The sequence below is a fragment of the Adiantum capillus-veneris genome, chromosome 26, assembly GCF_014529385.1.
Source record: "Adiantum capillus-veneris isolate H3 chromosome 26, ASM1452938v2, whole genome shotgun sequence".
Classification (NCBI taxonomy): Eukaryota; Viridiplantae; Streptophyta; class Polypodiopsida; order Polypodiales; family Pteridaceae; genus Adiantum; species Adiantum capillus-veneris.
Genome location: NC_140956.1, coordinates 86,595,756 through 86,608,826, shown reverse-complemented (window position 1 = coordinate 86,608,826; position 13,071 = coordinate 86,595,756). Strand labels below are relative to the sequence as shown.

At 45.0% G+C, this 13,071-nt stretch overlaps 1 protein-coding gene across 1 annotated transcript in view; it reads right to left on the bottom strand.

The window, feature by feature from the left end:
* The window catches only part of LOC147423788 (pentatricopeptide repeat-containing protein At4g08210-like), a 98,613-nt gene that overhangs the window by 84,952 nt on the left and 590 nt on the right, over positions 1 to 13,071 (bottom strand). The window lies entirely within an intron of this gene.

The following is a 13,071-nucleotide window of genomic DNA, read 5'->3' as shown; positions in this document are numbered from 1 at the left end:
TGGCAGTACCGTACAGATTTTCGAGTTTTGCGCTGACATGCTGACGTGGCAGTACTGTATGGAATTCCGTAATTTGCGCTGGCTGCTTTTTGCCAGTTTTTGAGGCTCTGACTTTTGAGGCTCTGCTTTTGGCATCCCTTGTAAGAATAAAAGAGCCCTAAGAGCCTCACTCTTCAAAACATCTGGACGCAGAGTCTGAGAGCGGAGGACCCTATGGGAGTTGTACTTTGCTCAAAGATTAATATAAAAAGAAATACCAAAAGGGGCACCAGTCTTTGGGGCCAATACCTCTGGGCACGGAACTACGCCGGCCCGTGTCGTCTTTTGTGAATTGTTTTGAAGTGAATCTCTGCTATGTCGCGGTAGAATCTAGACTTGGGGTGTCCAAGTTTGTTACAGTGGTACCAGAGCACAAAAGATTCTTCTTCTACAGAGGATCCGATACCTTTTGCAGCACACGCAAACCTTTGTGAAAGAATCTTCTTGTGAAAGAATCTTCGTGTCCCGACCCCGGACTTTTTGCAACACACGTAGACTTTTGTGAAAGAATCTTCAACCTTAATGCCCCGACCCCGAACTTATTAGCGACTCCCACCCTTCATACATCGCGCATCAGGCGCGCTCCCGTCTTCATCGCTCTGTCTTACAAGGCATAAAGCCATAAAGAATCCCAGATTACACATGGGTTCTCATGAAGAATTTGACAGAGATGACACCTCTCAATGGGAGGAAGGCAAAGAAAAGTTGAAAATCCCAATGCGGGAACTCAAGAAAAGAATGAAGATTTGGACAAATATTTTTTTTTCAACGGACAAGTTTGCCAAAACAAAGTACAAAAGTCGACTGCAGATTGGCATATTTGTGAACAGATTGATTAAGTACTTCAGGGACCCGAGATTGGCGAGACACCTGAAGAATTACCCAATTGATAAGATTTACTCGAGATAGCATGTAGCCAATACTTCTCCTCTCAGGTAGGGAAGAAAGCCGAAAGGACAGACGAGTGCAGAAAAGATTGTACTTAACAAAATTCAGTTTCTTTACTCGATTTTTCTTGAAAGAACTAAATGATGATTGAAGGTCGAATATGTTTGACCTCGAAAAGAAACGACAAGATTTTTCTGCAATAAAGTCTGACTGTTTCTCTGAAGGCGTATAAAGCGAGTTACCTCCTTTACGTCGTGAAGATCACATGATTGATTCGTGGTAGTACACCACCAACCGGCCACCTTACAGCGTCAGCCGAGACCAAGATAAAGAAACAATGAACCAGAACAGATTTCCACATTACGAGGATCGATGATATACTCGACAGACTTCAGATTCTACTTGCCGAATTGATATGAAGAAGTGATTATCATCATATCTGTACTGCTCCTGAAGACGTCTACAAGACAGCTTTCATTTTTTGGATTTTCAGAGAATACTGATCATTTGTGGGTTTTCCGGACACTAAGGAAGCATAAATTGCTTATACATTTCAAAAAGAGCGATTTTTTCTTGCCTGAGATACATTTCTTGGGACACATCGTCTCAACTGGAAAAGTACAAATAGATCTGACCAAAAATAACAATATCCGCGATTGGCCTGACTTGAAGAATGTTCATAAAGTTAGAAGCTTCTTTGAATTGTGTTCTTACTACCGGTGGTTCATTCGAAAGTTTGCAGAGGTCGCTTCTCCCTTTGCACATTCTGACACAAAAAGGAGTCCCTTTCTCGTGGGACCCACAGAGGTGACTGCCTTTCAGACTTTGAAAGAGAAATTGACTACGAGACCAGCTTTGACTTTGCCGGATTTGCAAAAGTCATTCGAAGCTTTTGGCGGTTATCCATGCTCTTACTCAGTGGCGACATTACCTACTCGGAGCCGATTTTACAATCTTCACTCATCATTAGAGTTTAAGCTACTTGTCACAAAAGCAGCTTTCGAAAAAGCAGATGCGGTGGGCTAATATCTTGTCACAGTTTCACTTCCAGATTGTCCATGTACAGGGACAGAAGAACTTGGTGGCAAATGCTTTGTCCCAGAAGCCGTTAGTCTTGGCTAGTTCCGCGATTCATCATACAAGCTTCGAGGACATGGTCGATCAGTACGCCACAGATCCAGATTTTTCTGATGTATTCACTCGAATACATAATGGGAAGGTAGTAGCGGGATATTCCATACGCGATGGCTACTTGATGAAGAAAACGATGTTGTGCTTTACACAGCCATTGAGGGAAAAGGTTCCAACTAAATGCCATTGTCCACCTTTTTCGGGTCACCACGGCATTGACACCACCTTGAAAGGTGTGGAGCGTTGCTTCTTTTGGCCGAGACTCAAGAAGGATGTGGACGACTTTGTACGTAGTTGCTTGGTATACCAAAAGGTCAAGTTTGACAGGCATAAAGCACAGGGATTGTTACAACCTTTAACCATTCCCACCCGCCCCTGGGAAAGTATTACTATGGATGGCATAAAGCACAGGAATTGTTACAGCCTTTAACATTGTTACAACCTTTAACCATTCTACCCGCCCCTCGGAAAGTATTACTATGGATTTCCTTTTTTGATCTCCCGAAGACACAGAGTGGGCACAATGGTATCTGGACTGATATTGACAGATTTAGCAAGCAAGCTCATTTCATTCCAGTAAAGAAAACAGTCAAGCCGGATCATTTAGCGAGACTGTTCATTGCCCAAATATCCAGATTACATGGCATCCTGAGACAATAGTCTCTGACAGAGATCCCCGATTCATGAGTTTGTTTTGGAAGGCTATTTGGGAGAACATTGGCACACGGTTGCAGTTCTCGTCATCTTTCCACCCGCAGATAGATGGGCAATCTGAGGTTGCAAATTCAATCGTACTGTATTTATTGAAGTCTTACATTTCTGATCAGAAGACTCAATGGGAAAAAAAAAATTCCCTCGGTGGAATTTGTCTGCAATAACACGATCCACTCTTCGACGAGGAAGGCGCCATTTGAGATTATTGAAGGTGCTACGAAGGTTCCACCCTTCCTTAGCACGAAAGATAAGATTTTTGAAGCCGACCAGTACACGAGGGACTTGGACACTGCTTTTGCCAAGGTCCGAGAGGCTTTAGCGAAATCTCAAGAAAGACACAAAAAGGCAACAGATCGACATCGTTGCGATTTGAAATTAAAGGAAGACGATTGGGTGCTCTTACGTTTTGAGAGGGCACGCCTAAGAAAGAAAAAGATAAGGAGCGGCTTTTTTCCAAAGCTTAGCATGAGATACTATGGACCTTTCGAGATAAAAGAAAAGATAAATGATGTCTCCTTTAGACTGAAGTTGCCCGATACTTCGAGAATTCACAATGCTTTTCATGTGAGTCTCTTGAAGCCTTTTAAAGGCGATGTGCCCGATGATGGGGAGCCAGATGAGCAACCCGAAGTGGAGGAAAGCGAGGAGATCCTCGTTCCAAAACAGATATTGGCACATAAAGATAGAAAGATTAAAGGTAAAGTGATTAGGCGGTTCTTGGTTAAATTCAAGAACTACCCTGCATTGGATGCGAAGTGGATGGAGGAGGAGGACCTAGCAGATACTGCTCAGATTTTGGAACTTTATCTTAAAGCATTCGGTTTAGCATAGTCTACTCCGATAGAACCCCGATTTTAGCATGGGTGAATCTAGTGCAGCGGGTTTGCACAAGAGGGGAGTTACTCCGCTCCCTTGTCAACAGATTACCCCGATTTTTGCTATAGAGTCACTGATGTCCCTTTGGGTTTCAGGGATTCTGCTGCGCTGACAATATTTTGCTGTATGACTTTATGACCTGGAATTCCCGAAAATGATACAATTGATTTGTACTTGACTTGTTTGAGTGCAGGAACTGAAAGACGAAATGACCGCAACATTTCAGTCTCATAAATCTCTATAGACATGATTGCAATATGGATTAGTTAATTGGGCATCTGTGAGATCCCGACTAGATCTAGATGCGATTACTAAATACGTTGCCGACTAATCATGGTCTGAGTGTCACGTCCACATCTAACCCTATGTGCATGTGGACAAGCTACTTCATGACTAGGGTTCGGTTCAGCTTAGGAAGTGTTCTGGCACCTATGTGAGTTTGTTCGAAGGCCGTGCATGTCTAGGCACTTAGAGTAGTTGCATTTCCTCTGGTCGCACACAGCATGATCATCAGATTACAGTCAGTACCCATCAGAAGCATTTTACAGTGCATAGAACCCATTTTCCCTATTTTAGCCATTTTTCACTTATTATTATTAAGTGACTTTGTTGGAAACTGGGTAGGGCAACTTTGGCAAGTTAATATATAAGAAAGCTAGCGCTAGCACTTTCTGGCAGAAGAGGCAGCAGGGAACCAAGTTCTGGCAATGCACCTTCTCAACAAGACCGGCACGAGGACTTGGTGTTTTTCAGCCATCAAGATCAGCCTAGCGTTTTCAACAACTGTAGATCAGCCCCAGCGTTTTGCAGTTTGCAGATCAGCCTGGCGTTAGCAGATTCCAGCAGATTGTCTAGCATTTTTTGCAGCAACAGCCCTAGCATTTTTAGAACAACAGATCAGCCCTGGCATTTGCAGTTTCTTGGCGACAGAACCCATTTTTTGCATCAGCGTTTTCAGTTTTCAGCAGTCCAACTCCGCACTGCAATCCCCCAAACCTTGCAGATCTCACCTTCCCGCAACAGATTCTCGCCGCACGGTCAAATCAGCCAATGTTTGCAGATTCAGCCCGCTATTCGCAGATTTCAGCATCTGTGTTTTCAGCGCATCCTCGTCGCATCGTCATCACCGTTGTCGTCACCGACATAGAGTCAGAATTCAGCAGATACAAGATTTGCAGATTTCAGCCCCTAGCGTTTTCAGTTTTCAGCCCGTCTCGTCGTCGTCGTCGTCGACATCGTCCGCAAGTCCATTGCATTTAGACCATTGTACGAGGATTGTGCAATCAATAGCATAGACCTCTCTCGCCATAGAGAGTAGGGCCCTTGTAGAAGGGTTTGACAACATTTTGGTGTCGTATTCTTCTCTCTCTATCTCTCACTCTCAGCACCTTCATTCACAGTGTTTATCCACTTTGTGTATGATCATTTGCACTCTCTCATTAAAGGAACGGAAGGCTCTCCCTTCCGTAAGTAAAAGGAACCCTTGAGCACAGTTCGGAGCACTCATCTTGATCAAAGTTCAACATTCACTTCTGCTGCACCTTACATTGGTATCAGAGCTTTGGCAGTGTTCTGTATCACTCAAGGAAAGAACCACAAGATTTTTTTTTGCTTGTTGTGGTCGCACGTAACCCTAGTCCACTTGGGCATGTCGATTCCTAATCGTGTTTTTGAAGAGTGATAGGAAACCCAAGAAAGAAGGTCTTGTCCAACCTCCCCTTGTTTCTCTTTTCACTCATTGAGAGCAGACCGTGCACCTAGCGGTCGGCCAATCAACGTGAGGTGGGAAAAAGCAACCTTGGTGTGAGCGCAAGGCCGCCAAGTGGTGCGCCCGCGGGAAAGAAAAGAGCTCGGGTAAGAGAAGATCCTTCTTTAACACAGATTGCAAGCTAAAGAACGACCACAGAAACTCAAGACCCTCAAGAACCCAAGAACCCAAGTTCCTCGTGAACTTAACTTAAGAACCAAAGACTTCAGTGTATGGTCATCACCCGAAGCGGAATAGATACTTCGCATGGAGGTGATGAATATGGAGATGGCGAAGAAGAATTTTCCCCACCAGGAGGTTTTTCCGACCCTCCCCCTTCTCCATCTACGCCAAGGATTGCACCAAATCCTATGGAGGCTTTGGTCAAGACGATGATGGACATGATGATACGACAAGAAGCGCAATGCGCAACCTTGAAGCGCGAGCGCGAAGAAAGAACGGCAGCCTTGGAGCGTGAGCGTGAGCAAGCGCGCTTAGCGGCCGAAGAAAGAACGACAGCCTTAGAGCGTGAGTGCGAGCAAGCGCACTTTGCGGCCGAAGAAAGAAAGGCAGAATTGGATCGGGAGTACAAAGAAAGAAAGGCTGAATTGTATCGCGAGCGCGAAGAAAGATGGTTAGCATTCGAGCATGAGCGTGAGCAAGCGCGCTTGGCGGCCGAAGATAGACAAGCGGCCTTGGAGTTAGAGCGTGAGGCACAGAGAGACCAACGCATGCAAGAGTTGGTCCTACAGGTACTCACCTCGAAACCCGAGCCGGCCAAAGATGTTGGTGGTTCATCAAGTGGCGCAAGCCGAGATTCGGACTCCAACAACCCTGTCACAAAGAAGATCACGTTCAGTAAGTATGACAGTAAGATGGATGCTAGTGTTATTCGTTCTTGGTTGCATCAATTTAATGCTTATTTTGCGACAACTAAGAAGACATGGAATAGCAAGGTTTTATCGGCAACCATGTACCTTGCCAATGATGCCATTAATTGGTACCACGCATGGCAAGAGACACAGATGGCCGCGCACCTAGAGGAAGCCACCGAAGGCACGTGCCTTTCCTTCAATTGGGCCCGACTTCCAAGACAAGCTCAAGGCGCGATTTCTGCCACCACAGTACCTCGCACGGTTAAAAGAAGATTGGCGCAATCTCAAGCAGAATGGTATGCCAATCATGTCTTTTTCTAACCGTGTTTTGCAGCTCGACACCCAACTACGCAAATCAGATGATGAGCGCAAAGAGGCTTTCCTTTTTGGGTTGGACGAATATATCAAGTTTGATGTAGAAGTCTTCGACCCCGTGGATCTCAACAAGGCGGTAGCAATCGCTCTCACCCAAGAGATGAAGCACAACAAGGGAAAGCCTAAGGAGAACAAGTCATTTCAAAGTACCTCTCAGACTTCCTAGAACCCTCAGAATGGTAAGGACCGTAAGAATGGTAAGAACGGTAACTCTTCCAGCCAATCTTCCAATAGTCTCTCGGAAAAGAACACTCAAAATAAATCTAAGGGTAAAGCTCACACACTTGCTAAACCTAAGCTCACCCCATATGAAAAAGCCGCACAACGAATTTTAGGAGGATACATCACGTCAGAAGAACAAGTCATTTATTCTAAGGAAGGTCGTTGTTATCACTGTCACGTCAAGGGCCATATAAAGAAAACATGTCCTAAGATTGAATCTAACGAATCTAAAGAACCCACAGAACCCACATCCTCTGTTAATGCCATAAATAAGAACACTCGTGTGTCCCAAGTTTCTCATGATCCTGTCATTAATGAGTCTCTCATGAAGTGTTATGGTCATGTGAATGGTCAACACATGGTGGTCTTGTTTGATTCTGGTAGTATGCATGATGTGATAAGTGACTCTTTGTCGAAAGAGCCCGCTTGGAAGTTCGCAAGACATCTCCTTTCAAGGTGTCGGGCTTCGCTCCCGGTATGGACTCTCTCATTACACGAGAGTGCCTTGATGTGTTGTTCACTATTCAACAAGCGTCCTTCTGTAGAAAATTTGTAGTGTCTCCTCTTTCAAGATGTGAATCGTGATATGATTTTAGGCATTCGATGGTTTCGTGAGCATAACCCTCTCATTGATTGGACAGAAAATACTTTCACTTTCAATGCCAGAAGGGACTCTCCCATTGTCATTCGTGGGGAGGAAGTTGTTCATTCTCCATCTCTCATTTCCAATGTGCAGGCAAAGATTGAAAAGTATCAGGAGAAGGAGACTCTCTCAGTCTTGTCTTCTCCAAAGCACGACACACATGATTTGCATGATATAGATGTGATTATTCACAAGCATGATGATTTGCAGGATAAAGATGTGATTGTTCACAAGGATGATGTTTTAGTTGATGCTTTTTCTAGTGAAGCTAACCTCATTGCAGATTCGATCAATCACGAAGAATCGATCTTGGCTCTCGAGTCAAGATCTAAGGAACCCCCACAGGAAGTATTGTGTATGTGCATGATTAGTCAGTACGGATTATTCGAATGTTCCATTCGTGACGGTTTCCTGTATTTTTGTCACCGTCCTTATGTGTTCCCTTTTCATAGGCATGCCATATTGTACAATGAACACGAGTCACTCATGAATGAGCACGGATGTATGCGGATTACTCATGAAAAGATGAAATGTTTGCATTCAAGGAATTCACATTTCATGGCTCTTCCTTGGCATGACACAGTATCGATAAGAGCACAAGAAGGATTGAGCACAAGCATCGGCATTTCCATTGTGATTTGCCACGGTTGATTGATTTAGATCAGAAAGTCAAGATTCGACCCCATTTTTTGCGTATGTTTGATAAACGGTTTGACACTCCGTCACTTTGTTCATCTGCATTGCATGCACAGTTTTTTAGAAGGACTAGTATTTTTCCAGTCACTTTACATGGAATGAGTATGTTCATGTTTTTGTGTTGGAAGTGGTTTCAGGAATTTTCCTCCTCGGAGCTTCTTGATGAAGGTGGACCTACGTCCATAGACGTAGTTGGACCATTGAAGCACCCACAGATAACTTTGTGTCGCTTTCCACGCAACCCAAAGAAGCACTCGTTGCAGACCTTTATGAGATTCAAATATCGCACGACCCACACACCAGAGTGGGCCGGCGAAGAGTCCTTCCCAGGATTCATCCAGACGCTGTTGGCAATCTCCCTCGACGCCATACAGTTTGGTACCAGTACCTCACTTTATAAAGGAGGGGATGTCAAGTGCACATCTAACCCTATGTGCATGTGGACATGCTACTTCATGACTAGGGTTCACGTCAGCTTAGGAAGTGTTCTGGCACCTTTGTGAGTCTGTTCGCAGGCCGTGCATGTCCAGGCACTTAGAGTAGTTGCATTTCCTCTGGTTGCACACAGCATGATCATCAGATTACGGTCAGTACCCATCAGAAGCATTTTACAGTGCATAGAACCATTTTTTCTATTTTAGCCATTTTTCACTTATTATTATTAAGTGACTTTGTTGGGAAACTAGTTAGGGCAACTTTGGCAAGTTAATATATAAGAAAGCTAGCGCTAGAACTTTCTGGCAGAAGAGGCAGCAGGGAACCAAGTTCTAGCAGTGCACCTTCTCAGCAAGACCGACAAGAGGACTTAGCGTTTTTCAGCCATCAAGATCAGCCTAGCGTTTTCAGCAACTGTAGATCAGCCCCAGCGTTTGCAGTTTGCAGATCAGCCTGGCGTTAGCAGATTGCCTAGCGTTTTTGCAGCAACAGTCCTAGCGTTTTTGGAACAGCAGATCAGCCTTGGCGTTTGCAATTTCTTGGCGACAGAACCCATTTTTGCATCAGCACTTTCAGTTTGCCGCAGTCCAACTCTGCACCGCAGTCCCCCAAACCTTGCAGATCTCACCTTCCCGCAGTAGATCCTCGCCGCACAATCAGATCAACCAACGTTTGCAGATTCAGCCCGCTATTCGCAGATTTCAGCATCTGCATTTTCAGCGCATCGTCGTCATGTCGTCGTCACCGACATAGAGTCAGAATTCAGCAGATACAAGATTTGCAGATTTCAACCCCTAGCGCTTTCAGTTTTCAGCCCATCTCGTCGTCGTCGTCGTCGTCGTCGACATCATCTGCAAGTCCATTGCATTTAGACCTCATTGTACGAGGATTGTGCAATCAATAGCATAGACCTCTCTCGCCATAGAGAGTGGGGCCCTTGTAGAAGGGTTTGACAACATTCTGGTGTTGTATTCTTCTCTCTCTATCTCTCACTCTCAGCACCTTCATTCACAGTGTTTATCCACTTTGTGTATGATCATTCGCACTCTCTCATTAAAGGAACGGAAGGCTCTCCCTTCTGTAAGTAAAAGGAACCCTTGAGCACAATTCGGAGTACTCATCTTGAGCAAAGTTCAACATTCACTTCCGCTGCACCTTACATTGAGGTTTGGAATGAATTTGAATGTGATTTGTCATGTGATGTCCTGTGATGTCAAGTGATGTCCTGTGATGTTCGGTGATGTGACTGTCAAATTGTACAAGTGCTAGATGTGTTGTGTCTAGTGCGTCGGTACTAACAGTCAGTGTCTGTTAAGACAGTTTATGGCCTCTGTTTGTTTTGCAGGCGTAATCGAGGATGATAACAATTCTTTCAAGAGGGGGGTATGTCACAAATTGATGATGTGACAGTGCAACCCGGACACACACAAACGGCAAAGTGATGACGTGACAGTACTGTATGGAAATCCCTGATTTTGCGCTGACAGCTGACGTGGCAATACTGTATGGACTTTCGAGTTTTGCGTTGACATACTGACATGGCAGATTGTGCGGGTTTCCGCGTTTCACGCTGGCTGCTGACGTGACAGTACTGTATGGAATTCCGTAATTTGTGTTGGTTGCTTTTTGCCAGTTTTTGAGGATCAATTGCTTTTGGAACTTTTGCTTTTGAGTTTGACTGATTTTGGGGCTCTGCTTTTGGCATCCCTTGTAAGAATAAAAGAGCCCTAAGGGCCTCACTCTTCAGAGCATCTGGACGCAGAGTCTGAGAGCAGAGGACCCTGTAGGAGTTGTACTTTGCTCAAAGATTAATATAAAAGGAAATACCGAAAGGGGCCCCAATCTTTGGGGCCAATATCTCTGGGCACGGAACTACGCCGAGCCGTGTCGTCTTTTGTGAATTGTTTTGAAGTGAATCTCTTATGTGTCGCGGAAGAATCTAGACTTGGGGTGTCCAAGTTTGTTACAGGGGCATCTCTCTCCCCGGAGTGCTATGTCCAAGAGTTGTTGGAAGCATTTGGTACCAAGTGCAAGCATGTCTCTTCTCCAATGGATCCCAGCCAGACGTTGTCATGGTACGACCCCACATATAGCAGATGCTACAAAGTATCGCAAGCTGGTCAATTCTCTTATTTGGGTGCTCAACACCTAGTTTGAAATCGGTTTCCCGGTGGAACTTCTCAGTTCATTTATGTAGAGACCTGCCAAGTCACATATGGAGTCTAAGTCATCGGGCATATGGTATGCAGCTAGAGAGCTGGAGGTGCAAAGTCCAAGATCTTTCTTCAGGGGATAGAGTGATTTAGATTGGGGTGGTGATCCAAATGACGACATTCGACTACATGTTACATCTTTCATGTGGCACGAGACCTACTTCATGGAGTAGCAAGTAGCAGCCTACAGTTGCCTTATCATCCATAAGACCTACTTCATGGAGCAGCAACTGTAGCAGCCTGCACTTGCCTTATCATCCACAGAGGCCAAGTATTGGGTTATTTGCAATGCTACATTCGGAGATTGGCTTGCCGCAACAGACGACCACGACCTGCATTGACAACCAAAGGTGTATAGCCATTGTGAGGAACCTGGACTTTCATGCCCGGACCAAGCATATAAAGATACCCTATCATTTTGTTCGTGAGAAGACCACAAATGGCTCTATTTAACCAGACTACTGTCCTACGTCAGATAACCCTCTTGATATCTTCACCAAAGTCCGTCGTTCCGTGTCGACTCTCCTCTTCTCTCTCTCTATTTAAGTTGAGTTCAGTTGCTCGCAATTTTTGTTTGTGTGTTGCTATTGACTTCTCGCTTGGAACGTCCAAGCCTATAACACAGTCTCTTTTATCTGCAAGTTTCCCCTTCTATGCATGGCCATGAACCAAATTTGGTCCCCCGGCCCAGTTTATTATCAGGTATGATGATGTGGCATATTTATTAAGGACGCCCCCATATATCCAAGTGTTGGGTGTGATGAGGTAAGCAAGGCAACTTTGGGGAGTCCCTATAAAGGGACCCCCAAATCCCATTGTATTATCCCATCAATTGAGTCTATAGCAGATCATAGCCAACATTATGTAACTACATCTCCCTAGCGGTTTCTCTCCTCCTCTCTCTAGGGTTTTGCCTGCACTGTGCGATCTCTCTTTGAAGTGTTTTGCCTGCGATCTCTCTCTCTCTTGCTAGCACTCCACTCTCCACCTCTTCCCTCCCCTTGCTGAACTATTTGCTTGCAAGTGTTGCACCCAAGGCCCGTGCAATGCGTGGTTGTTGCACGGAGGAAGATTTGTCGCAGGAGATTTGAGATCTAGTGGCTGCCCCATCGTGAGAGGAGGTTTGCATACTTGATAATCATCTGATTATCCTTTTCCCTTGCACCTTTGACAATAATTACACTCCGGTGGATGTGGATTAAACATAGACAGTCTCCCACCATTTCCATATGACAAGGATACACCAAAATTTTCTTCTCACACAGTGAGAGGAACAACGTCCTCAGGCAGGACCTATGGCAGCTTTACACGAGACACGGATCTCACCCAGCTAGCCCCTTCCAACAAAGATGTACTACAAACATCAATTTATAAGAATCTCATACAAAATTGTATACAGAGACCCAAACATATGGAGGGGTTTGTATCTCGCGGAGCTAGGGTAGTGATTGGTCAACTCAAAGTATCTTCCCACTACCTTGAGATAGAGATAGGTAGAGCAACCCAAATCCCCAAAACAAAGAAGGTGTACCAATTATGTAGAGAGGATGCGGAGAGTGTAGAACATTACGTGTGCAGATGCAAAACATACATCTCCACCTGGGAGAGAAACCTAACACCCTTTAGAAAGCCACTCACTACGCCAACCTACTAGTGACACGAAACTAGCATTGAATGGGACGCTTTTTCAAGACACCCAGCACAACACAGAAACCTTATAGCCCCGACCACACAAGGAGGCGGACTACAGCAAATATAGATCACCATCTTTTTTAGAGACCCACCCCTCAAACACCCATCTCACACATAGCATGGAATATGGAGTCACACTTGAGTGGGTAAGAGCCTTCATGCGAGCAAGGGACAGAGCACAAGGCTATTGGATACCCAGGCTCTACCATGGACAAATGACAGAGAACAGAGCCCGACATCACTGAGAGATCGAGGAGAGAGTGGATCAGCTCCAAAAACATCCAAGAATATTCTTTAAGGAGCTCTTTACCCCCCCCCCCCCCCCCCCCCCTCCCAAGTATATTGTATTACAACCCCACTATGGGGCAGAATGGAGATAGATAGACTGCATATCATGCTCATACACCCAATGCATATAGTGTTGCATTTTGAGCCCCTAGCCATATAGCTCCATCCTAACCTACATCACACTCTACAAGCTATTGTATACTATATTCAGTCACTCCCCTAACTTTAGACTCTCAG